This window comes from Coptis chinensis, chromosome 7 (assembly GCF_015680905.1).
Source record: "Coptis chinensis isolate HL-2020 chromosome 7, ASM1568090v1, whole genome shotgun sequence".
In the NCBI taxonomy this organism is placed as follows: domain Eukaryota; kingdom Viridiplantae; phylum Streptophyta; class Magnoliopsida; order Ranunculales; family Ranunculaceae; genus Coptis; species Coptis chinensis.
This window is the reverse complement of record NC_141462.1, coordinates 44,325,262-44,352,498: the sequence shown is the minus strand read 5'-3', so window position 1 is coordinate 44,352,498 and position 27,237 is coordinate 44,325,262. Positions and strand designations below refer to the sequence as shown.

Below are 27,237 nucleotides of genomic sequence, written 5' to 3'. Positions count from 1 at the left end.
TCCAAAGGAAAGGAATTTGTGCATCTGGTCATTCGGAAATGTGGTTTTGAAATAATCATGAGCTAAGCTCTCGATCATGCTAACCTCTCCATCGATATTCATATAAGGCAACTGTTTGATCGTTTTAAAAATGTTAACCGCAATGGAAAGATGGCCAAAAGACAAGGACATCGAACCATCGCGGCAGTTTATAAGCGCGTTAGCAGTTGCCAAGAAAGGGTGCCCTAAAATGATCGGAACAGAATCGTTAGCGACTTCAATATCGAGGATAACAAAATCTACAGAATAGTAGAAATCATGAACCTTAACCAGCACATTTTCCACTACACCCTTAGGATACTTGATAGACCTATCAGCTAGTTGCAACGTCATTATTGTAGGTTGCATTTCCTGTAAACCTATTTGTTTATATAAATAATAATGGAGTAAGTTAACACTCGCCCTGAGGTCTAATAAAGCAATGGTCGTGTGAGTATCCCCTAAGGTGCATTGTACAGTAGGACGACCAGGGTCCTTGTACTTAACGATTCCATTGTGTTCAGTTAAAGTTAGAAACTGTTCAGTTAAAAAGGCGTCTTTAGGAATATTTGTCTTAGGCCTAGTAGTGCACAACTCTTTAAGAAACTTAGCATGGTGAGGTAACTTTTTAATCGCTTCAAGAAAAGGTAAGTTTATCGTTAGATTTTTAAAAACTTCTCTAATCTCGTCAAAATTTGTATCCTTGCTTAACATAGCTAATTTCTGAGGAAACGATGGTTTCTCTCTATATTTAACATATGGATCAACGAGATGGTTCACCTTGCTTTCCTGTTTCTTAGGCTGTGGTTTAACTGGTACCTCTACAGGGGTAGGATCTTCAGTTTCTGTTTCGGTATCTAGTGTAATATCTAGTGTATGGACTACTGGTGGGGTAACTATTGACATAGTTACTTTGTTATCCACCACTCTGCCTCAACAGAGAGTGGTGATGGAATTTATCTCACCTACGTTTGCATTTTTGTTACTAGTATTACCGTTTACCTCACAGGCTTTGTTTGGTGTTTTAGGATTAGGTATTACTTGTCTTGAAAACATACCTTTGGTTTGTACTTTTGTTTGAGCTAACTGCTGTAAGGAAAGTTGGATGGCTTGTAAAATCTGTTGTTGAGATTGCATAAAGGTATCAAAACGATCCGGTTGTGGAGTATTATTTGCTACTGGTTGTGTGACAGGAACTATGTCATGTTGATTATTAATGGGTGGATTTTGGTAGTTATTATTTATTGGAATGATACCTCTATTAGTTTTATAATTATTATTGTTATAATTATTATAATTACCCTGACCTTGTCCTTGTCGTGGTTGAGCTTGGTTATTATAATTTTAATTACCCTGACCTTGTCCTTGCCTTGGTGGACCTTGGTTGTAATTGTTTGTTGGCCTAACATTTGGGTTAAACAACCTTGGAGGTTGTTGATTATTTCGCCAACCGAAGTTGGGATTTTGTCGCCAAGCTGCGCTAGGTTCGCTATTAATGGAACAAACATTATCTTGTTGTGATTGTTGTTGTTCATAGGCAAAAGGACAATAGGAGTCGGGATGCTCTAGACTCAAACAGAAATTACATGGATTGGAGTTAACATTCATGACGGGATAGGCATTTGTTGAACAGAACTAGCCTCTACATTTTTAGTTAGAGATTCGATTAAATTTTTAAGTTCCGGATCAGGTTTCATCTCAAACATACCGGCGGCCTTTACCGTTATAGAAGAACTAGCGTTATGGGAGATATCATCACTACTCCACCAGTTATTATTACGCTTAGTTTGATCTTCTAAAAATTTATAAGCCTCTGAGGCTCCCTTACTTAGGAAACTACCCCCATTCATTATGTCAAGCACCTCTTTGTGGTGGTGTAACAGTCCCTTGAAAAAGGCACGAACTAGAGTGTCTTTCGCGAGGTTATGGTGTGGACACTCTATAATTAGATCGGTGAAACGATTCCAAGCCTCTGAAAATGATTCATAAGGATTCTGTCGAAAGAAATGAATCTTGAAAAGCATTTCATCGGTCTTCAGTGGTGGGTAAAAATGTTCCATAAATAGTTGAACAAGTTTAGCCTACGAGTCCACAGAATTTGGCGCTTGGGCAGTTAACCAAGACGCCGCCTTATCTGCTAAAGTGAAGGAAAATACCCTTAGTTTAATTTGTTCAGCACCAACCGTAGGATGGTGGAATGTAGTAAGGACTTGGTCAATCCTACGCATGTGCTGATAAGGCTTTTCATGGTCTAACCCAAGAAAATTGGGTGACAAATTAAATATATTTGGGGGGGATTCTGAAATCCCCCACTGGGTCTGATAGAACGATGCAAGATTTAGGGCTATCGTTCAAGGCTTTGTAAAAGTCAGAGAGAGGAGACTCTCTTTCTTCAGCCATTACTTCAGGTGGTGTTTGTTGTATATTAGCTAGAGGTGTAGTGAGTGGTACACTAGAAAGGCGTGTTTGTTGATGTTGTCGGTTGATTACGTTAGCTGTTTTTCTTCGGCCTGACCTTAATCTCATGCAAGACTAAGCCAATCTTAATGAAGCACAAGAACACTCCAAACAATCCTGATATGCTAATAGGAGATGCGAGGTGTGGAAGAAAAGAGTACCTAAATGCCTCCTTGCTTCGCTTATGAATAGCGTCTTGTTTACGTGTGTTCAATGTGTATAACAAGTTAAAACACTGAAAACTATGAAGAAATAGAAATTTGAAACAAACTTGTGGAAATCGGGCAGTTTCAGCAGAGGGCGCAGGTCGCGCTCAGAATAAGCCTAGGTAGGGCGCAGGTAGCGCTTAGGTTCAAGCTAGAGTTGCAGGCGTTTGGGCTGCAGGTCGTGCCCCAATTTAGCCTTAGTAGGGTGCGGGTCACGCTCAGGGAAAAATTCAAGGTCCAGGCACTTCAGCGCAGGGGGCGCTTGTGTTTTACCTTGGCAAGGTTCGGGTCTTCGGCAAAAAGTGGAGTTCCAGCTTGGCGGTGGTGCTCAATTTGGCTCACCTGTATGCAGTCGCTCCTTGTAATTCTTTGAGGAAAATTTTCAGTGCTGAAACGGACAACCACAGTGAAAATCAAACAAGGGTGGGTCGGTTATGGGACTAAGGAAAACTAACAATTCTAAAGAAAACAATACTAAAGAGAACTAAGATGGCAACGGGCCATTTGATAAGACGATAAAATTGATATAATTTTACTAATGAATAAAGCGATGAAACTCTAAACGCAAGTAAAACTAAAACTTTACTATACTCATGATTATCAAACATTTCTACTCTCAATACTATTGAAGTAGAGTTGGAATAGAAGATTCGTTCCACTCCTAGTTATTTAGCATTCAAGTTTTCTATAATTGCGAAATTATCCAAAGTCTAACAAGAGTTTTACGAAGGGAATTCTAAGAACAAGATACTAACTATAATGGAATTATAATGATTCAACTACGAAATGCTACAAAATACTAAAGTTTGAATCTAGAATAAGAATTAGGGGGGAATTGAATCCACCTTGAATCCAACTTAATAGACTACCATAGATTGTTGTAATCCAATTCTTGCGTTCTTACGGTAAGAATTGGTCGTTCTAATCCCTACTTATACATGGCATCTCTACCAATTCATAACTAGCATGTGAGGACGTTCACCCATTCTCAAGACAATTTATACGTAATATACAACCTAATATGTGCTTAAATATTTACACTGTGTTTCTATACCACCCCCAAACAATTTGGGAGAAGGGGGTTCATGAAACAATTCAATAGCACAATTAAATTATGTAACTAACTAATTTTTATGATTTATAACATTTTATAAATAAATGTGCTTAATTTACATCCTAAAAGTGTATAATTTTTGCAAATGTTTCTATCCCATCCCCAAACAATCGAACGCTTTGTCCTCAAAGTGTAAAGAGATAAGGAAAGAATTTACCATAGAAACATGGTAAAAATTGGCAGTACCTGTAACAGAAATATTTTAACGATGATATGTTAACATGAAACATAATTAAACTGTTACGTACTGACTAACACAAACTCTATTGGAGTAAACATGACAGGCAAAGGGTGGTAAATAGATTTGAAATGAAGTACCAAAATACGCCATAATGGGAGTGAATTCTGATGGATCTAGAACCTAATCGAGCATAAAGTTTCTTCTTTTTCTTTGAGTGAAAAGGTGTCTAAGTGAATGATCATGAGAAAATGGATGGTTGTGGAAGATATGTGGGGTATGGATAAGTTTTAGATTGAAGGAACGGAAAAAATGAGTGCGTGGTTTTAGCATAAAACTTATTGGTGGCATGGGTTGGTATTAGAACACATCTGAAAATGAAGGTATCAGGTGGCTCTTTAGGTAGTTCTTGAGAGGGTGGATCATCACAGGCTCTTAGAAACTCGTCAAATTACTTATCTAGGTTGTTCGCATCCATATAATTATGGTATTCATCTCCATATTTGAGGAATTCATCTATCTCGTCTATTGTGAGGTTTACTCTATCTCTTGTAGTGTCGGAAGGAAGGGTGGAAAATTCTTTCGCTAGTTCAGTTACATTCAAGGAGTCAAAATTGTGATCTTTGTCTTCTTCCATAAGAGGGGTATCTACTAGTGTGGGGATGAGATCGTCGAAAGCACTAATGTGATATACAAAACTCTCAATAGACTTAACTTCACCTTCTACAGGAAAACCTAGTTGTCTCTGCTTTTTTCTAAACATGTTAACTTCCACAGAAAGATTTCTAAAAAAAAGAGTCATTGAGCCATCCCGACAATTGATTTGGGCATTGGCGGTTGCCAAGAAAGGACGCCCTAAGATGATGGGAATAGAATCATGAGCAGCTTCTGTGTCGAGAATAACAAAGTCAATAGGGTAGTAAAAATCTTGGACTTTAACGAGAATGTTTTCAACTACGCCTTTGGGATACTTAATAGAACGATCGGCTAACTGCAAAGTCATTTTGGTTGGTTGAAGTTTTGTTAGACCTAGTTGTTTATATAAATAAAAAGGGAGTAAGTTAACACTCACCCCCAGGTCTAACAAAGCAGTTGTTATGAAGGTATCACCTAAGGTCCATTGTACAGTAAGACGAGGGTCCTTGTACTTAACAATTCCTTTATGTTCAGATAAAGAGGGATATTGTTCAGTTAAGAATGCTTCATGGGGTATGTTGGTTTTCCTCTTCTTAGTGCACAACTCTTTTAGAAACTTAGCGTGGCCAGGTAGACTTTTTATAGCATCTAGAAAAGGTAGGTTTATAGTCAGATTTTTAAATACTTCCCTAATCTCATCAAAATTTTCGTCCTTTTTAAACACAATTAGTCTCTCGGGATACGGTAGTTTATCTCTATATTTAGTAGAAGGTTCCAAAGTATTATTAGTCTTTGCTTTACCTTTAGCCATTTTCCATCTAGGTGTCCATATTGGAACCTCTACAGGTGTAGGATCATCAATTTCTATGACAGTATTCGATATGGTTTTATTTTCAGTTTCTATTTGCGGGTGGTCTTTAGGCATAGTTACTTTGTTATCAACTACTCTCCCTGAACAAAGGGTTATGACTGCCTGTAGGTCCCCTGGGGTTATATTACCATTACACTGAATACTTTTTATTTCGAATGTGGTGTTTGTTGACTTAAGATTAGGCACTGCTTAACCTGGAAACACGCCTGTTTGATTATTGTTTTGGTTAGGAGACATGTCAATAACCTTTTGGCACAAAAACTGCATCATTTGCATTGTTTGTTTCATCATATTAGAGTTTTGATTATGCTGATCTTTCATCAAGTTGGAGTTTTGTTTCATAATTTGATTTTGTTTCTCATACAAGGTCACTACTATTTCATTTGTAGATGGTTGAACTGGAATTAAGGCTTGTTGAGCATTCATGTCTTGATGTTGATAGTTCTTGGTCATGGGTACTAAAACTCTATTCTGATTACCTAAGTTTCCTTGTCCTTGATGTTAAGTTAACTGGTTGAAATTGCATGGTTGTGGTGGTGGTTGTGCATATACAAGAGGATAATAGAAGTTGAAATGCTCAAGACTAAAACAAATATTACAATGAGTAGATTTAATGTTCATGACTGGAGTGGGCTGTTGTTGAATAGAGATGGCATCTAACTTTTTAGTGAGGGCATCGATAAGAGTTTTAAGCTCAGAATCAGGTTTAACTTCAAAAGAAGAAGGAGTGGAGCTAGAAGAGTCGTTACCTCCCCAATTGTTGTTCCTCTTAGATTGATCTTCTGAGAATGTATAAGCCTCCAAGGCCCCTTTACTAAGAAAACTACCCCCAGTCATGATATCTAGAACATCCTTATGACGATGTAAAAGCCCCTTGAAGAAAGCACGAACAAGCGTATCCTTCGCAAGATTATGATGTGGGCATTTAATGAGAAGATCAGTGAAACAATTCCAGGCCTCTGAAAAGGATTCATTTGGATTATGGTGGAAGAAATTAATCTTTTGAAGCATTTTATCTATCTTCAGTGGTGGATAAAGCTGTTCCATGAACAAATGAACAAGATTATCCCATGAGTCCACAGAGTTTGGCATTTAGGCGGTTAACCAAAATGTTGCATTGTCAGCTAGGGTGAATGGAAACACCCTAAGTTTAACTTGATCCGGACTTATGCTAGGATGATGGAATGTAGTGAGAACTTGTTCTATCCTACGCATATGCTGGTAAGGCTTCTCATGGTCTAAACCATGAAAAACCGGTAATAAGTTAAATATATTAGGGGGAATTCGAAAATCCCCCACTAGGTCTGCAAGAATGATGCACGACTTAGGGCCCTAGTTTAGGGCTTTATAAATATCAGATAGGGGAGTCTTTGGTTCTTCAGAAAGAGCATATCCGAAAACCCAACCATGGTGTTCATCAAACCCACAAAGTCGAGGGATTACTTTCAGCGTTATCAAGTCAAGTTCAGGAGAAGGAGAGCTGGAAAGACAGATTACAAGGCTCGTATCCATCTTATCAACCAGGACAAGAACAAGTACGGGACACCCAAATATCGTTTTGTTGTGTGGTTTACCAATAAAGATATAATTACTAGGATTGTACCTACTAGTATTGATGGTGATATGATACTTACATCAGCTTATGCCCATGAACTGCCCCGATATGGGCTTGATGTTAATCTCACCAATTACTCTGCAGCTTACTGCACTGGCCTTCTCTTAGCTCGTTGTGTCCTAAAAACACTCGAGATGGATGAGCAGTAGGAGGGAAATGTTAAGGCAATTGGGGAAGATTTTTCTATTGAGCTCACTGATTCCAGGAGGCTTTTCCATGCATTGCTTGATGTAGTCCTTATTAGAACAACAACTGGTGCACTTAAGGGTGCATTGGATGGTGGGATGAGACAACAGTGAGAAATTTTAAGAAAGTGGTACAAGGGAACATTTTTCATCAATTAAACATAAATTTTGAAGTGCCATTCACGAGGAAAGTGCCTGACATAAATTTTATTTCATAAAACATAGAGAAGATGTACTTGAAAAACTATGAAGTGTCTAAGGCATTACTTCAGTCAACAAGGTAATTAACTGGCAATCTACCTACTTGTTAAGAAACAGAAATTTGTTTTTCAGTCGAGCAAGAAAGATAAATTCGTTATTTGGTAAAACATAGTTGGTCTTTCTGGTTTTGACTTTGTTGAAAACTTGAACTATCGGAGTTGTTGAATATATATTAGGATTAAAAGAAAAGATACCCAAATCATTTTAAATGCTGATTGACCTTTTTTCTGTTCATTTTGATAGATTATTATGAGACAAGAAGGGAACTATGGAAGTGTTGTTCTGAATAATAGACCTTTAATTTCCTAAGCTTGATTGTATTCAACTGCGTGCTTCATGTTTTAACTCTTGGTGCCTTTTGAATGCTGCCTATGTTTTGACTTTTGAGATATTGTCTACTCTGGTGTCTTTGTTTAGAAATGTGAAAATGAGGTTGTCACGTTTTAGTAGTAGGATGATCGATCCTGCATTGCGTTAGATTCTAACCGTGATCCATGTAAGAAACCATTTCTGTAGGATATTTCACTTCCGAAACTTGAGTTTAATCTTGGATGGCTAGTGAGATGCTGCTGAGCCTCAATAAACCCATTTTTCTGGATTGAAGTTTCAGTACTCCTACTCAATTGGGAAGAGGTGCTAGAGCAGGGTTGTGCTTGAATTGCTATCGCAGTCTCGTTTAAGCTACTTGCTGGCTTTCTTCATGAAGAAAATGATGACCCAATTTCAATAACATCAGGAATAGCAGGATACGAACTGGGCATATCGGGAACAAAAACTGGTCTTGTAAAACTCTCGTCGTAGAGTCTTTGAATTCTAGATATTCCTGTGCCACACATATCAGTCTGTTGCCATGGTTCTATTTTTTTCTGATCAACTATAAGAAATTGGGGACGCTGGGTGTTCCTACACTCAACTTGTATTGGTTTTCTCTCACTCTCATTCTCTTCTCGGCAGCAGAAGAAAGAGCATATCCGAAAACCCAACCATGGTGTTCATCAAACCCACAAAGTCGAGGGCTTACTTTAAGCGTTATCAAGTCAAGTTCGGAGAAAAAAAGAGGGAAAGAGCGGATTACGGGGGCTCAGATCCGTCTTATCAACCAGGACAAGAACAAGTACGGGACACCCAAATATCGATTTGTTGTGCGGTTTACCAACAAAGATATAATTACTCAGATTGTATCTACTAGTATTGCTGGTGATATGATACTTACATCAGCTTATGCCCATGAACTGCCCCGATATGGGCTTGATGTTGGTCTCTCCAATTACTCTGCAGCTTACTGCACTGGCCTTCTCTTGGCTCGTTATGTCCTGAAAACACTCGAGATGGATGAGGAGTAGGAGGGAAATGTTGAGGCAACTGGGGAAGATTTTTCTATTGAGTTCACTGATTCGAGGAGGCCTTTTTGTGCATTGCTTGATGTAGGCCTTATTAGAACAACAACTGGTGCACTTAAGGGTGCATTGGATGGTGGGATGAGACAACAGTGAGAAATTTTAAGAAAGTGGTACAGGGGATCATTTTTCATCAATTAAACATAAATTTTGAAGTGCCATTCACGAGGAAAGTGCCTGACATAAATTTTATTTCATAAAACATAGAGAAGATGTACTTGAAAAACTATGAAGTGTCTAAGGCATTACTTCTGTCAACAAGGTAATTAACTGGCAATCTACCTACTTGTTAAGAAACAGAAATTTGTTTTTCAGTCGAGCAAGAAAGATAAATTCGTTATTTGGTAAAACATAGTTGGTCTTTCTGGTCTTGACTTTGTTGAAAACTTGAACTATCGGAGTTGTTGAATATATATTAGGATTAAAAGAAAAGATACCCAAATCATTTTAAATGTTGATTGACCTTTTTTCTGTTCATTTTGATAGATTATTATGAGACAAGAAGGGAACTATGGAAGTGTTGTTCTGAATAATAGACCTTTAATTTCCTAAGCTTGATTGTATTCAACTGCGTGCTTCATGTTTTAACTCTTGGTGCCTTTTGAGTGCTGCCTATGTTTTGACTTTTGAGATATTGTCTACTCTGGTGTCTTTGTTTAGAAATGTGAAAATGAGGTTGTCACGTTTTAGTAGTAGGATGATCGATCCTGCATTGCGTTAGATTCTAACCGTGATCCATGTAAGAAACCATTTCTGTAGGATATTTCACTTCCGAAACTTGAGTTTAATCTTGGATGGCTAGTGAGATGCTGCTGAGCCTCAATAAACCCATTTTTCTGGATTGAAGTTTCAGTACTCCTACTCAATTGGGAAGAGGTGCTAGAGCAGGGTTGTGCTTGAACTGCTATCGCAGTCTCGTTTAAGCTACTTGCTGGCTTTCTTCATGAAGAAAATGATGACCCAATTTCAATAACATCGAGAACAAAGCAGGATCTGGCCGGGCATATCGGGGAACAAAACTGGTCTTGTAAAACTCTCGTCGTAGAGTCTTTGAATTCTAGATATTCCCGTGCCACACATATCGGTCATTGCCATGGTTCTATTTTTTTTTTCTCGATCAACTATAAGAAATTGGGGACGCTGGTGTTCCTACACTCAACTTGTATTGGTTTTCTCTCACTCTCATTCTCTTCTCGCGTGAGAAAGAAAGAGCATATCCGAAAACCCAACCATGGTGTTCATCAAACCCACAAAGTCGAGGGCTTACTTTAAGCGTTATCAAGTCAAGTTCAGGAGAAAAAGAGCTGGAAAGACGGATTACAGGGCTCGTATCCGTCTTATCAACCAGGACAAGAACAAGTACGGGACACCCAAATATCGATTTGTTGTGCGGTTTACCAACAAAGATATAATTACTCAGATTGTATCTACTAGTATTGCTGGTGATATGATACTTACATCAGCTTATGCCCATGAACTGCCCCGATATGGGCTTGATGTTGGTCTCTCCAATTACTCTGCAGCTTACTGCACTGGCCTTCTCTTGGCTCGTTATGTCCTGAAAACACTCGAGATGGATGAGGAGTAGGAGGGAAATGTTGAGGCAACTGGGGAAGATTTTTCTATTGAGCTCACTGATTCGAGGAGGCCTTTTTGTGCATTGCTTGATGTAGGCCTTATTAGAACAACAACTGGTGCACTTAAGGGTGCATTGGATGGTGGGATGAGACAACAGTGAGAAATTTTAAGAAAGTGGTACAGGGGAACATTTTTCATCAATTAAACATAAATTTTGAAGTGCCATTCACGAGGAGAGTGCGTGACATAAATTTTATTTCATAAAACATAGAGAAGCTGTACTTGAAAAACTATGAAGTGTCTAAGGCATTACTTCTGTCAACAAGGTAATTAACTAGCAATCTACCTACTTGTTAAGAAACGAAATTTGTTTTTCTCACGAGCAAAAAGATAAATTCATTATTTGGTAAAACATAGTTGGTCTTTTCGGTTTTGACTTTGTTGAAAACTTGAACTATCGGAGTTGTTGAATATATATTAGGATTAAAAAGAAAAGATACCCAAATCATTTTAAATGCCGATTGACCCTTTTTACATTCATTTTGATAGATTATTATGAGACAAGAAGGGAACTATGGAAGTGTTGTTCAATAATAGACCTTTAATTTCCTAAGCTTGATTGTATTCAACTCTGCGTGCTTCTTGTTTTGACTCTTGGTGCCTTTTTGAGTGATGTCTATGTTTTGACTTTTGAGATATTGTCTACTCTCGGTGTCTTTGTTCAGAAATGTGAAAACGAGGTTGTCACGCTTTTAGTAGTAGGATGATCGATCCCGCATTGCGTTAGATTCTAATCGTGATCCATGTAAGAAACCATTTCGTAGGATATTTCACTTCGAAACTTGAGTTTAATCTTGGATGGCTAGTGAGATGTTTCCGAGCCTCAATAAACCCATTTTTCTGATTTAAGTTTCGATACTCCTACTCAATTGGGAAGAGGTGCTAGAACAGGGTTGTGCTTGAATCGCTATCGCAGCCTCGTTTAAGCTACTTGGCGGGCTTTCTTCATGAAGAAAATGATGACCTAATTTCAATAACATCGAGAACAGGCAGGGATACAACCGGCATATCGGGAACAAAAACTGGGTCTTGTAAAACTCTCGTCGTAGAGTCTTTGACTTCTAGATATTCCTGTGCCACATATCGGTCATTGCCATGGTTCTGTTTTTATTTTGATCGGCTATAAGAAATTGGGGACGCTTTGGGTGTTCCTACACTCAACTTGTATTGGTTTTCTCTCACTCTCATTCTCTTCTGGCAGAAGAAAAGAAAGAGCATATCCGAAAACCCAACCATGGTGTTCATCAAACCCACAAAGTCGAGGGCTTACTTTAAAAGCGTTATCAAGTCAAGTTCAGAGAAAAGAGTTGGAAAGACGGATTACGGGGCTCGATCCGTCTTATCAACCAGGACAAGAACAAGTCACGGGACACCCAAATATCGATTTGTTGTGCGGTTTACCAACAAAGATATAATTACTCGATTGTATCTACTAGTATTGCTTGGTGATATGATACTTACATCAGCTTATGCCCATGAACCGCCCGATATGGGCTTGATGTTGGTCTCTCCAATTACTCTGCAGCTTCATCGCGACCGCCTTCTCTTGGCTCGTTATGTCCTGAAAACACTCGAGATGGATGAGGAGTAGGAGGGAAATGTTGAGGCAACTGGGGAAGATTTTTCTATTGAGCTCACTGATTCCAGGAGGCCTTTCCGTGCATTGCTTGATGTAGGCCTTATTAGAACAACAACTGGTGCACTTAAGGGTGCATTGGATGGTGGGCTTGACATTCCTCACAGTGACAAGAGATTTGCTGGATTTAAGAAAGAGAATAAGCAGTTTGATGCAGGGGTTCACCGAAAGTATGTCTATGGTGGCCATGTTGCTGCTTATATGATGACACTAATAGAGGATGAGCCAGAGAAGTACCAGACCCATTTCTCTGAGTACATCAAGAAAGGCATTGAAGCTGATGGGATAGAAGAACTGTACAGAAAGGTACATGCTGGTATTCGTGCTGATCCAACAGCATAGAAATCGGAGAAAGAGGCTCCGGAGGCACACAAGAGGTTCAACTTGAAGAAGCTGACATATGATGAAAGGAGACCTTCGGATCGAAGCCGCTGACTGATTGTCAAGCCCGCTCTTCTTCACAGGAAGGAAGTAAGCGAATACGGGCTGCTGCATTGCCTTCTTGTGAGATCGTAGGATCGAAGAAGCAAGAAGTTTATTCAACCCGGGACATCTACTTTCTTTGCTGAATTGACCGCTATTTCCCGAAGCACCTATGTTTATCAAACCCCGCTTTTTGTGGGTAGAAAGCAATTTGACTTATTAGCACAAATACGGGCATGAAACAAATCTCGGTGATCTGATGTCTCAATGCCCAATTCTGCCGCATACACGAGCATCGATTTGTCAAAATAGATATTAGAGAAAAAGCAGTCAACGGGATCCATACTTGAAGTGGAATCAAGATAGAGCTGTCCAGCAAAAAGGGATTGAATGCGCTGAACTTTGCTGCAGGAGCATATAATGATGAGATTGATGATTAGAGATAGTTCACCTGATCCATTATGCATTTTTGTCGTTTTTGTTTCTTGTCAAGAGTTTCCCGTGGGACCTTTTCTCTTATGCTCTCTAGATTTGCTATGTTTTCAGTTATCTACTATTTTATAGTTTTGGATATTTACAACTTGAAAAGGTAGACTTTGAGGGATTTACTTTGAAGTGCGGTTATTGTTTTGTTCATCAATTAACCTATCTTATTGAAAAAACTTCTGGTAATTTGAGAAGTTATTGGGTAGACTGATTAATAAGTAGGCATTGTTTGCAATGTCTGGTTGATCTTGGTTTTAAGAAAGGGGGGATGGAGTAGTACTTTTATTATAGTTTACAATAATACAAAGAAGCAAAATAATATATATTCTTTTACTGAAATGATCACCTTTATAACTGATACAGAGACTGATAATGAGATTGGGTAGCCTCCTAAGTTTTGTTTCGATTTGAAAGTGTTTTGGCTAAAGAAAAAGTTTGATATTTTTTTGTATAAATTACCTTTTTGTTTTTCATTTACGGAAGTCGCATGCAAAAAGAGTATCTTGTTTCATTTGCGATGATTATTTGTGTAGTATCTTGTTTTCAACTACTTAAAGTAGAATAACTGATGGGGTTTAAGGCCGATTATTGGGTATTGTCAACTACGTCATAATCCATGTGTTTGCTACATTATAATATTATCTATCTGTATTATTCAGTTTCTAATAATGGAATTGCATCTACATCTACTCTGTTTTGTCTAGAATCTAGAATTCTAGATATGTTACAAGTAGTGATCGGTCTTGACTTGTTCCTTTTTCCTTTGGGCAGGTGAGAAAAAAAGGGCAGGGAGTGGCTATCATCCTTGGTCTTTCGGGTCTTAGGTATGAAATAGCTACAAAACTTATAGTGAACATTTTGGTTTATAGAGTCGACACTAATGAAGCATATGCTAAGTTTGGTAGATGACTAAGCACTGTTGGAGTGATAAACCTTTAATTATTGTCTTTGGTTTATGTCTTTCTTGTTATTTCTAAACTTTTCTTGTTGTTTGTTTACGTAGAAAATAAATGCACAACGATGGCTTATTGTACATGCATGATTGATTCGAAACTTCATAGTTTTTATGCGATTTTGGCTAATAGGCGGAATATGGTACTATTATGCGCATTATCGCATCTTGTTGGATTTTGGACTTTCATCACAAGAATTTTTTATGTAGATAGTTTGATACTTTTGTTTGTGTGATGCCGAAATACTCGAAAGATGGATTGTTACTTCTCTTATTTTTGGTAGTGATTGGAATTGGTTTATGTAGCTTCCATGTGAAATGAAATTTCAATTTAGATTCTCATTCATAGCTCTATGTGGTTTTAGTACACAAATTATTATTATTATTATTATTATTATTATTATTATTATTATTATTATTATATATACAACACTTTTTGCCATGACCATTTGCTATAAAAAAAAACCCAAAAGTAATGTTTTGCCGCGACCATTTGCTGCAAAAAAAAAACCAAAAATAATGTCTTGCCGCGGCCATTTGTTGCAAAAAAAAAAACCAAAAGAATGCCTTGCCACGGCCATTTGCTGCAAAAAAAAACTAAAAATAATGTTTTGCCGCGGCCATTTGTTGCAAAAAAAAAACTAAAAGAATGTCTTGCCACGGCCATTTGCTGCAAAAAAGAACAAAAAATAATGGTAGGAGAAACATTTATTGCCACGACTTGTGGCAATAAATACTTTTTGCAGCGGTCGTGCCTGTGACAAAAAGAAATTAATTTATTTTGACAATTAAATTAATTCAAATAAAAAACAATGTTTTGCCACAACATGGTCACGGCTAAATGTTCACTCTCTTGCGGTGGTGCAAAAAAGTCGGGGAACAAACTTCTTTCCACACCCTTTTTTGCCTCGAGCGAGGCTAAAAGTTTTTTCGTGGCAAAACACATGTTGCCACGAATTTTGGGCTTTTTGCCACCACAACTGACCGTGCCAAAAAACCATAATTTTAGTAGTGATTTAGCCATTGATGCAGGTGTAGTGTGTGAAATTCTAGATAGGCGTGTGATATTGTGTTTACAAAAAAAACAAGCCTGATTATACTAGAATTAAAACTCCTCTGACAGAAGAAACGAGGAGTGGAAGAAGGAGTATCTGAATGCCTCCTTGCTACGCTTATGAATAGCGTCTTGTATATGCGAGTTCAGTGTAATTAACAAGTTAGAAACACTGAATAACGTGAAGCAATGCAAATTTGAACTAACCTGTGAAAATCGGGCTGGTGCACAAGAGGGCGCGGGGTGCGCTCACTTTTAGCCTGGGTAGGGTGCGGGTCGCGCTCAAGTAGTCTGTAAAATTTCAGATTAATCGGAGCTATGAAAGTCCTTCTACTGCCCTTCAAAGTTTGTGAAACAGTGTTTGGACACAATACAAACAACTGAATGGTTAACCAATCAAAATAGAGCCAAAAATCGCCAAAATTTTACTGGAGACTTCCGACAGATCATGAGTGTTTCTGTAAAAACTTTAGAGAAATTGGAGTTCTACAAATCCTCCTTATCGGCTATTGTTCTATAAATTAAGTGTTGCAACACTGCAGAAACACACTGGAAAGACTCCACTAGTTAAGAAGTCAAAACAAATAAAAAAGTCATCAAATTTTTACTGCAAACTCCTGACTTAGGATAGATACTCCTTAAAAATTTTAGAATTTTTGGAATTTCCTAAGTAACCTTACTCGTCTGTTTTTCAAGAACTTACGGTTTGAAAACTGAAATGCAGCACTGTAAAGATCGTATTTGTTCACAAGGTAAAATGATAAGAGTAAAATTAATAAATGTAATGAATATGATAAAAATGAATAGTCTACCTACGAAATGAACGATGAATTCACAACGTAAGTAAACTAAACTTAACTTTTTACATGGTTGATTATCAAAGTTTCCTACTCTCAAGTCTATCGAAATAGAATGGAGTAACGAATTCGTTCCACTCCTAGTGCTCTAGCATGGATGTTTTCTAATCTAACTAGTCGCTTTTAAGTCTATGAGAGTTTTAATGGCGGAATTATACTACGATGCAACTACCCACAAGATGCAACTAGTCGGTTATCGTAATACTAAGGAATGCTACGTTGATTCTATGATAAGGAGTTGAGGGGATTGATTCCACCTTAACTCAACTTAATCCACTAACGACGAATCGTCAGAATCTGAATTGAATCGCTTCGCAGAACAATTGGTTATTCCTAATCCCTAATTATACATGGCATTTCTACCAATTCATAACTAGCATGTGAACAATTAAACCCATTCTCATGGTGAACTAATTGTCTCTAGAGTGGAATAGAAAAATACGACTTTAATTTCTACGATAATCGAATCAAGCTTTCATCAAGGCTTCACAACCCCCTCTAATGGAGGTTTAGCCTTGAATCATTCCGCAATCATTTCCATTTAGATTAAGACTAAACATAATATAAAGTATTGAAATTTACTTAATTTAATAATAATGAAATCTAATTTAATGACTAAATTGAAATAAGGACAGAATTGAAATTAGATCTAGAATTGAATTGACAAAATCGAAATGGGTAAAGAATACTACTTTATTGATCTAATCAAATGAAGAACAAGATTCAAGGTTTAATCTAATGAAATGAATTAGATTTGAAACTATACTTAATCAAAACAATTAAATAAAACTAGATCTAGAAGCTATTTTAATAGCTACTTTCTATTCTAAGCTATCTACTATTTTCTAACCATCACACCGACTGCCATTAACACTGAGTCAAGCTTTTGTTTTTATACATCCAGATCCAAAAATCGTGCATGGGCTTGGAGCCATGTTTTGGGCCGTAGAATCGTGCCCAAAACCCAATTCTTTCAAATTCAAAAAGGCCTCTTCAGCTGCAGTTGGCTTCCACAGACTTTTCGTCCACTTCTGCTCCTCTGATTGGGTCAAGGCTTGACCATTGCAAAGCTCTTTCCGAGCCGGTCGTTTTGACATAAGGTAGGCCTCATTCCGAGGTCTGAGTCCAAAGATATGGCATTCGAAGTTCTCACGACTTTTGCTCCTTTATCTCGCTAAAATGGCACATTTCTCGCACATAATGGACTTTGAAGCCCCGAATGCATAAAAACAGCTTAATCAAGATTAACTCTTACTTATTATTCACATAATTGGTCTAACAAGATGATTATTAAGGGGTTAAAACTACAGTTTTGGGCTCTTATCAAACCACCCCAAAACAAAGATTTTGCTTGTCCTCAAGCAAAGATGAGAAATTAGAATAAGTGACCAAAAATGGAGTTCTACCTAATCTCGCTTTTCTACTGAGTGCGATTGCATTGACCATATGCAACAAGGCCTTAAACCACTAGGAATTCCCTAGTGGACGAAGTTATAGCCTCGCGGAGAGTTTTCCAAAGAAGGTACTCACAAACTTCATCTATACTACAACGACTAAGAAAATAAAACTATTGTTTCCTTTATTCATGCTCAACTATCTATACATCTCTAGCAATTACATAAGAATAACCAAATAAAACCCTAAGTTAATATATACATAATAATCAATCATCTACAATAAACATATATACAATGAGTAGTACTATCAAATGTTTAGCGGTTTTGTTTCTCGAGAACTCCTAATAGCGTCCCCCAAGTAGTTCTCACAATAATAGTCAAGAAACAACACTCGATTTTTCCACTCAAGTTTCACTACTCCAAAGGTGTGTACAAGTGGGCACACTTTACCTTACAATCTCAAATGACAACAAGGAAGCCGGGTCGATCAAACACATCCGCCACTTACTATCACACTAACCTATTCCTAATCGAGCTAGAGGTCTTTATTAGGTGTTACGGGATTAGGAGGTGGTTTAAGAAGAAGGAAATGGATATTCAAAAGGACAAGTCCGAGATAATAGAGTCTTCAGATATTATGTAACTTAGAGAAAACCTTGTTATTTTCTTTTGCTTCTATACTTTGTTTCCATCCTTAGCCATATTTTTTTTTTTTTCTTTTTCTTTGGCTTTTGACTCCCTTTTTATTCTTTTTTTTTTTTGAGTTTTTATTTTATTTCTATTTTTTTTTTCTTTGGATGGAAACTTCTTTTTTTATTTTCCTCAAGCAACTAACAATTTTTTGTTTACACGTGTTTTTCTCTTCTTCTTTCTTCACTCATTCTATTCTCGACTTATTCTAAATTGGGTAGGTTGATTTATTCTTTTTTTTTTTTTTTTTTTGTTTTTGTTTTGTAACAGTAAAGGAATTGTGGTTTATGGAAGGGCTAATGAAAGGCTCGTGAGTGGCTTACTAGCGGAAAATAATTCATAGGTTTGAATTTCTGGCTATATCGATCCAAAGAGCGCCTAAATTCTCACTTAGGATATGGTTTAGTGATCAAGCAAGTGGACGGTGATTTCTCTATCCGATTTTACTTCTCCCTTGTGTCATTTCTCAAATGTTTCGCTTCATATAAGGCTTTAGGCTATATTCTCACAGATTTGTAGAATAAGTACTCTAGCCTAGATTTCATAAACATACCGCTAACAATCATAGATACTCATGTAATATATTTATAGATAGATGCAAAGATTATTACCTACGATTAACCTAAGTTTCTAACAATTATTCCGATGCAACATGCTATGTGAGACTTCTAGATTGTTAAAAGCATGGAGAAAGAAACAATACCAATATTCCTAAGTGTATAGCATGACTTATTTATTTATATTTTTAAATTTTTGAAATTTTAACTAGAAAACAAATGCATATTATGTCTATCTATATCGTATCAGATGTCTTAATTACACGTGTTTCTATGCCCCCCAACAAAAAGCATGCTTTGTCCTCAAAGCATTTAAATAAAGAGGGTAGGAAAAATACCATTGAAACGCCATGGAAATTCGAGAACATCCGCAAAACAAAGTTAGAACGCATTTAATATAGGAAATAAAACCGCACAACTCTATAAGAGTTCTACCCATTATGGGGTTAACATAATTAAATTGCTTGGGACATAAGCGCATACTAATGTAACTAAAACTTACCTCCACTCCCCGCTGTTATTCGTCATCTTCGCCATCCTCTACTTCTATAAAGAAGTGAGGTTCCTTCGGCCCCGCCATGCTATGATAATTTGCCGTGCTTCACGCCATTTATCATCTATGGTTGCTAACCTATTAAGTGCCACTTGGTCCGATGGGGTGTGGTGCAACCTCGGTGAGGTTGTATCCGCCACCCATGCCAAGTCATTGCACGGAAAGATCGAATAATACTATTGGTGGGTCGCGACCGTGGTCTACCTTTAATCCAATCCGCGGAAACGGTACAAAAAAGGAAAGAAACATAGCATAATACGCGGAATTAGAACAGGCATAAGAAGGTACTTATGCCTCATGGTATGGGCTCGTATAAACTAGACATCAAAGTCCCGGAAGGTCATAGAACCGGGCCCCATTGGCTAAAGCAAGGAAAACGCCGCAAGTGGCGCCATTCACGTAAGAAAAACGCCATTCCCTAAAATGTTTAGCATAATCCAAAACATAACAGTTCCTATGTTCATGGACAAAGCTACCAAGGGCAACGTTATAGTCCCCTTGGTCCTCAATACGAAAATGCCTGCCCCATAAGCCTCGTGCAAAAGACTTATAAGTATAGACATGCATATTATCGACCCTAATAGCACCATGGGTCTTGTATCTCAAATGGCATAGCAAGTCCAAGAACAAATGCTAGCAAGAACCCGTAATTTCCATTGGTTCATCGTCAATGGTGATGGAGAACACACTTGTTCTCCATCCGGTCTCAAAGAAAATGCAGTTATTATAAAAATAAGATGCAAGTGCCGAGAATAAAGTTCAGCCGGTTTTACCATAAGAGGTTCCCAGCCCAACGATGTGATCACTCACAAACCAAGCACCGTAAGTAGTGCTTTTGGAACAAATCTTCAAAAAGACTGTTCCGCATTATTATGGGAGATGTCATCTCAAAACTACGCTCTAGAATAGTTGCAAAACGACCGGGCACAACGCGTAAAAACCGGAATTTTTCTCGTCCAGAAGTCAGCGTAGCTGGCGCCAAATAGGCAGCGCTGGCGCCAGCTTTGTATTTTTAGAATTCCAGAACTTAGCTGGTCGCTTTGACTTAGCGCTGGGCGCCTCGAAAGCAAATTTTTCTCGACAGAGTTGTAGAAAGGCCAACTAACTAGGGCTGGCGCCCCGAAGTTGCAGTTTTGTGAAAATGGAGACGAACGCGGGAATCGCGCGGGTGTGAAGGGTGAGTGATGGGGTTTAGGTGTAGTGTGAAGCGTGAGGGTAGATTGTATCAAGTTTATATAGGTTTAAAGTTGCTAGAATGGATCGGAAAGTTGCCAAAACTAATTACGGCAGCCTCGAAATCCTAAAATTTCCAAACTCGAAAACGAAACAACTCACATCCCGGATTCTAATTCAAACCCAAAGATTCTTATTTGGATTTTATGATTAAATGTACCTATTTAATCTAGATTTCATCCTACAATGATTCTCAATCATAGATAGGCCTAAACTCCATATTTTCACCTTACTCCGCAAAGAAATTCTAACACTAGGGTTTTATAAAAATACAAATGAATGATAAAACCACCCCCAAACAAGTCAAGGTGGGATCAATATGAAACAAGCACACATAATTAATGAAAAATAACCCTTTATATTATAATTTTCATTCGAGGTCCTTTCACTTACAAAAAATTCAAATTACGAGAATAAAAATTACATTACAATAAAACAACAAAAATAAATAAAACAACAACTTATAAAACAAAAATAACTACCACTATCACTCCTCATCCTTCTAAACACCTCGCCAAAGCCGGCCGAGGGCACAGCCTCTAGTGGTGGCTCCCTGGCTCCGTATGTCCAAAGCAGCTAGCCGCCCTTCGGCCGACGACGCCATGTCTCGTGAATTGTGTCCTCGAGGCGAGTCTCAGATGAGGTGGGAAGCGCTAGCATATCCACTCTAAACCGGCGCTGGCTTCCATCTCAGCCCCGCCGCCCATCTCTCATCCTCCTCCGCGCGGATCTCGGTTGTGATGAATGGTCGCCTGCCGAAGTCCGGAGGTCTGCACAGAGAGTGTTGAGTGAACGATGCCCCTATGAAGCATAGCCATGCGCCAAAGATCGCACCAACACCTCGAAGGCATCCGTATCAAAGCAAGTCCCATCCTCCTCATCCTCCTCCTCAATCATCCCGCCATTCCCCCCCCCCACCATCCTCTTCTTCTTCCTCTCTATCCTCAGCCCTCCTCCAAACTTGTTGGACACACTCCCTATAGATACGCTGGGTTACGGTGCAGTGGTAATGTAAATCCTCTCGATGCAGGAGTTGCTTTCATCTTCAAAGATGATCTTAGTAATAAGCACAGGGGAGAGGTGCCAAAGACCTTCCAACCCCTAATAATGTTCAAAAAACTCCGTGGATGCAGAAATCATACTTCTGCCTCCCCGAGTACCCATAGACGGGAGGCAGGTCGACCGATGTCAATCGACCTTTGTCCTTGCCTAGACATTCACCAATCCACCGAAATGTAATGGTTGTCAAACGAGGGATGCTCGGGCGAACACAATGGGAGTTTGATTGTAACTCCCATTGATGACACGACAAGAACGCCCATCAACGGCTCTACCCGTCAAACCGAGGATCCCGTAAAGTGGCATTCAGATTGATTCTAGGCGAATGCCTAGAATCTCAGCCAACAAATTCCCGTAGTCAACTCCCTCCTTCTTCTTCACCAAACACAAAATCCTACTCCCTTCCAACTCCCCGTGTTGTAAACCGCCGGACCAAGTCTTCATGGTAGAAGTCTTCGGTCGAAAGTACCGTAGACTATTCCAGTTTACTAGCCATTTCGTCACCGTAAAACGGCGCTAAAATGGTCGGCAAAGGAAAACTTGTTCGGTATGATTCGCGTTGTTGAGCCATTTGAAATTTGAATACGGTTTGGGGTTTGTAGAGGGTGTGGTAGTGGTGGTTTAACTTGACCGATCAAGGAACAAGTGGTGGTGGCGGTGTGGTATGCGCGCAGCATCAAAATTTTTGAATTTTTGGTGGTTTTTGTTGGGTTAAATTGGTGGAGGTGGTTTTGATTGGTGTTTGAAGTCGATTGGGGCTCGGATTTGATTTTTGCTGGTTTGTTTTAGTTTTTTTTTATTTGATTTTTGTTTTAGGTTTAAGCTTTAAGCTTGGCGCTAATGGCGGTGGAAGATGAAGAACGCGATGAACTGTTCGTGAGAAGGTAAGAGCGCGAAGGCCTTCCATGGGCGCTGGTGGGCGCTGGTTGGGCCAAGCCCAAAATCGAAATTTTGATTTTTTTCATTTTTTTGCTAATTTCAAATCAAAATTCCCGCCGTTATCGGGTCCGATTTTTAAATGAGATATGGAAATGATCAAGAGAGAATTTCCTATCCAATGATCCATAAAACACTCTATTCCGACTTCAGATGACATAATGTGATAGTGGAAAACGCCTCGAAATGCGTGCATGACGTAAGTTATGCTTAACGAATGAAATCTAAATTAATAGATTATGTCAATCCGAATCGTAATACAATAAAACGCCTAAGCAACTCTAATGGGACATAAAACATTTTAGTATCGAAACATTTAACACTTCCACCCCAAACAAATTTTTACAACGGCTTAGAAAATTTGTTTTTAGCAGTTGGTCTTTTAAAGTCGATTCCCGAGACTTCCTAGATTACTCTGTTTATTATTTTATTTTTTATTTTTTATTTTATTTTTAGAAGGAAAAACAATAAGCAATAAAGACATAATTCACACCATAGAGAAACATGACTCAAAAAAAATCCGAGAAAAACATGCAAGAGTGGAAAACGGAACTATGTGAACCGTGGACTTAGGATCCGGTACTTATAGCCACACACTCCATGTGGGGAGGGCCGGTTACCTTAATGGTGCACTCACCAATATATTGGAATGAAAGGAAATGCACCAACACAGAAATTTGAGTCGCTTATAGTCGATACTCAAGACTTTATCTAAAACATATGTATGAACATGCAGTTGATCATATATCAACAACCTAAATAGTTGGGATCATTCCATAAATAAATATCACAGAAAACATATCCAAACACAATGAAGCACCAAGATTTCCTACGACATTAACCTCTAGTGGAATCCAAACGAAGTCGGATTACCCTATTGTGTAACCTATCATGCACCTTCTTTTTCATTTTTTGAATGCGGGTGTTTTAGTAAATAAGTGTGGAAAAGTGAATGGTTGTGGAGGATATGGTGGATATGGATAAGTTTTAGAAAGACAGCCTGTGCAATAATGAGGATGTGGTTTTAGCAATCAACTCATTCATTGTGTGTGTGTAGGGACTGCCTCAATTCTGAAAATGAAGGTGTCAAATAGTTTGTCCTTCCTCAAGTATCCGCTTGCTAGAGGATTTAAAAAATTATGAAGCACGTGAGAAAACAAAAAGGATCGAAAAGTGCAAACTCGAGATTCCTTTGAAAGGGTGGAAGGAGGGGAATCGAGGTGGATGTTGTGGTAAAGTTAGTTCTTGATAGGGTGAAATTTCACCCACCGAAAAAACTCATCAAATTCCTCATCTAGATTGGTCATATCCACATTACTATGGTAGTCCTCTACATCTTTGAGAAAGTCATCTATCCCTTCCTCATCAATAATATGTGTATCGACTAGTCTAGGAATGAAAATGTTGGAGTCCGACTTTCCAAAGGAAAGAATTTTCGCATATGACTATCGGGAACGTGTTGTTGAAATAATCTCGAAAGCAAAGCTCTCGATCATGCTAACCTCTCCATCCATAGATCTAATCGGGTAACCGTGGTCCTTGTTTTAAAAACATTGACTTCAACAGCAAAGATGGCCAAAAGACATGGACATTGAACCATCACGGCAATTAATGAGTGCATTGGCAGCTTGCCGTGAGGACGCCTAAAATAATCGACAGAGTCGCTAGCTTACTTCTCAGATCGAGGACTACAAAATCAGCCGGATAGTAGAAATCCCGAACTTTTACCAACACATTTTCGACTACACCCTTAGGATACTTAATAGACCGATCAGCTAATTGCAACGCCATTTTAGTGGGTTGCATCTTGTCTAGACCTATTTGTCTATACAAATAAAATGGGAGTAAGTTAACACTAGCCCCCGTGTCTAATAACGCCGTGGTCGATAGGAATCTCCTAAGGTGCATTGTATCTAGGGATCTAATTTTCAGGTCCTTGTACTTAACAATTCCATTATGTTCGTGATAAGGTTGGGAATTGTTCTCGCTAAAAAAGCGCCTTTTTTGGTATATTTGTCTTACGCCTAGTAGTAGTACACAATTCCTTAAGAAACTTAGCATGGTGTGGTAGCTTTTTATAGCTTCGAGGAAAGGAAGGTTTATAGTTAGATTCTTGAAAACGCCCCTAATCTCCCTCGTAATTTGTATCTCTAGTTAACATGGCTAATTTTTGTGGAAACGGTGGTTTCGGCCTATATTTAGCAATGATATCACCCGATGTTTAACCGCGGCTTTTGTTTTAGGTTGTGTTGTAACCGGGTACCTCTACAGCTGGTAGGCTCTTCAGTTTCTATTTCGGTATCTAGTAATATAGCGGTGTAGGGGTTATCGGGTGGGGTAACTATAGGCATAGTTACTTTGTTATCAACCACTCTGCCGTAACGGAGAGTGGTGATGGCATTTATCTCACCTACATTTTCATATTCATTACTAGTATTATCGGTGACCTCAAAGGTCGTGTTTGTTGTTTTAGGATTAGGTATTGCTACCTGAAACACACCTTTGGGTTGGGCTTTATCTTGAGCCAATTGTTGGGTTAAATTATTTACGGATTGTAGAAGCCGTTGGTTGGATTGAGCCATGGTTTGGAAAAGTTTTGGCTCACTTGTATAAAGGTGTCAAGACGATCCGGTTGTGTGGGGGTAGTGGTCACGGGTGGTGTTACCGAACTATTTCCGTGAATTATTTATTGGTGGATTTTGATAGTTATTATTTACCTAACGATACCTCTATTAGCATTATAATTATTATAATTACCTTGACCTTGTGCTTGACCTTGTGCTTGACCTTGTCGAGGTTGCACTTGGTTGTTATAATTATTAAAATTACCCCGACCCTCCTTTGTCGAGTGGAGCTTGGTTAAAGCTCTGCGTTATTAACATATTGATGATTGTACCCCTTGAGGTGTGACGCGTTTTGGTTATTCCGCCAACCGGTTGGGATTTTGTCTCCAAGGGGCTTAGGTTCACTATTAATGGAACAAGCCCGCTCATAGGCTATAGGGACGCTGGGAATCGATGCTCGGGGCTCCAACAGAAACTACATGGGTTTGAATTTACATTCATGACGGGATAGGCTTTTGTTGTACGAAATGGCCTCTACCTTTTAGTGAGTGATTCAATTAGAGTTTTAAGCTCGAATCGCGTTTAATTTCAAACATACCGGGCGGCCTTAATCATTGAAGAAGAACTAATGAGCCGGGGATATCATCACTACCCCCAATTATTATTTCGCTTTAGTTTGGTCTTCTAAAATTTATAAGCCTCCGGTGGCCCTTTACTTAAGAAACTACCCCCATTCATAATGTCAAGGACTTCTTTATGGTGATGTTGAAGTCCTTTGAAAAGGCACGAACTAACGGTCTTTTGCTAGGTTATGGTGTGGACACTCTATAAGCAGATCGGTGAAACGATTCCAAGCCTCAAAATGATTCATGAGGATTTTGTCGAAAAGAAATGAATCTTGGAAAGCATCTCATCCGCCTTTAGGGGTGGGTAAAAATGTTCCATAAACAAACTTAACAAGTTTAGCCCACGAGTCCACGTAATTAGGCGCTTTGGGCAGTTAATCAAGACGCTTTATCGGGCTAAGGTGAAAGGGAATACCCTTAATTTAATTTGTTCAACCAACCGTAGGATGGTGGAATGTTGTTAGGACTTGTTCAATCCTACGCGATAGCCGGTAAGGTTTTTCATGGTCTAAACCATGAAAAACGGGTAACAAATTAAAAATATTTGGAGGGATTCTCAAATCCCCAATGGTCCCGCTAGAACGATGCAAGATTTGGGGCTATCGCCAAGGCTTTGTAGAAGTCCGAGAAAGGAGTCTCTTTCTTCCCCATTATATCGGGTGGTGTGTGTGGAATAGTAGCTAGAGGTGTAGTTTGTGGTATACTAGATAGACTTGTTTGTTGATGTTGTTGTGTATTTACGCTAGGTGTTTTGTTCGCCGCACCTTAATCTCATGCAAGACTAAGTCGAGCTTAACTAAACATGCAACACACCCAAACAATTCGATGTACTAGTATAAACCTCTAAATGAGATGCGAGGTGTGGAAGAAAGGAATACCCGACAAGGCCCTTGCGTCCCTTGCTTCGCTTTATGAATAGCGCCTTTGTGCACGCTGTTCAGTGTATATAAAGAGAATAGAACACTGAAAAACTTGACAACTCGGTTCGAATCAAACCGTGGAACCGAAATTTCAGCTAAAGAGCGGCGCCATCTATCTTAATTAGCGCTGGCTCTTTGTAAATTCGAAAGTCCAAGAACTTAGCGCTGGTCGCCTTTGGCGGGCGCTGCCGAGTGTATTGATCAAATTCCAAGAACATAGCTGGTCGCGCTTTTGCATGCTGGCCGATGTATTTCCTCGCGGAATTTTTCCAAAACTGAAACGGCAACCACAGTATGAATCAAACAAGGGTGGGTGGGTGAAATGGGACTTAAAAATTACTAATTCTATTATGAAAACAATGCTAAAGTGCAACTAAGATGGCAGCGGTGCCATTTGATAAGAGTAAAATTGATAAATGTAATGAATATGATAAAAATGAATAGTTTACCTACGAAATGAACGATGAATTCACAACGTAAGTAAACTAAACTTAACTTTTTACGTGGTTGATTATCAAAGTTTCCTACTCTCAAGTCTATCGAAATAGAATGGAGTAACGAATTCGTTCCACTCCTAGTGCTCTAGCATGGATGTTTTCTAATCTAACTAGTCGTTTTTAAGTCTATGAGAGTTTTACGTAGGAAATTATACTACGATGCAACTACCCACAAGATGCAACTAGTCGGTTATCAGAATACTAAGGGAATGCTACGTTGA

The 27,237-nt window shown here is 38.7% G+C and overlaps 4 pseudogenes; all 4 read left to right on the top strand.

Moving 5' to 3' along the window:
* Positions 1-6,887: 6,887 nt before the first annotated feature.
* On the top strand, positions 6,888-7,394 carry LOC147487651 (large ribosomal subunit protein uL18z pseudogene; annotated as a pseudogene).
* Positions 7,395-8,490: 1,096 nt separating this feature from the next.
* On the top strand, positions 8,491-9,034 carry LOC147487650 (large ribosomal subunit protein uL18z pseudogene; annotated as a pseudogene).
* Positions 9,035-10,155: 1,121 nt separating this feature from the next.
* LOC147487649 (large ribosomal subunit protein uL18z pseudogene) lies at positions 10,156-10,676 on the top strand (annotated as a pseudogene).
* Positions 10,677-11,810: 1,134 nt separating this feature from the next.
* On the top strand, positions 11,811-12,647 carry LOC147487648 (large ribosomal subunit protein uL18z pseudogene; annotated as a pseudogene).
* The last annotated feature ends 14,590 nt before the right edge of the window (positions 12,648-27,237 follow it).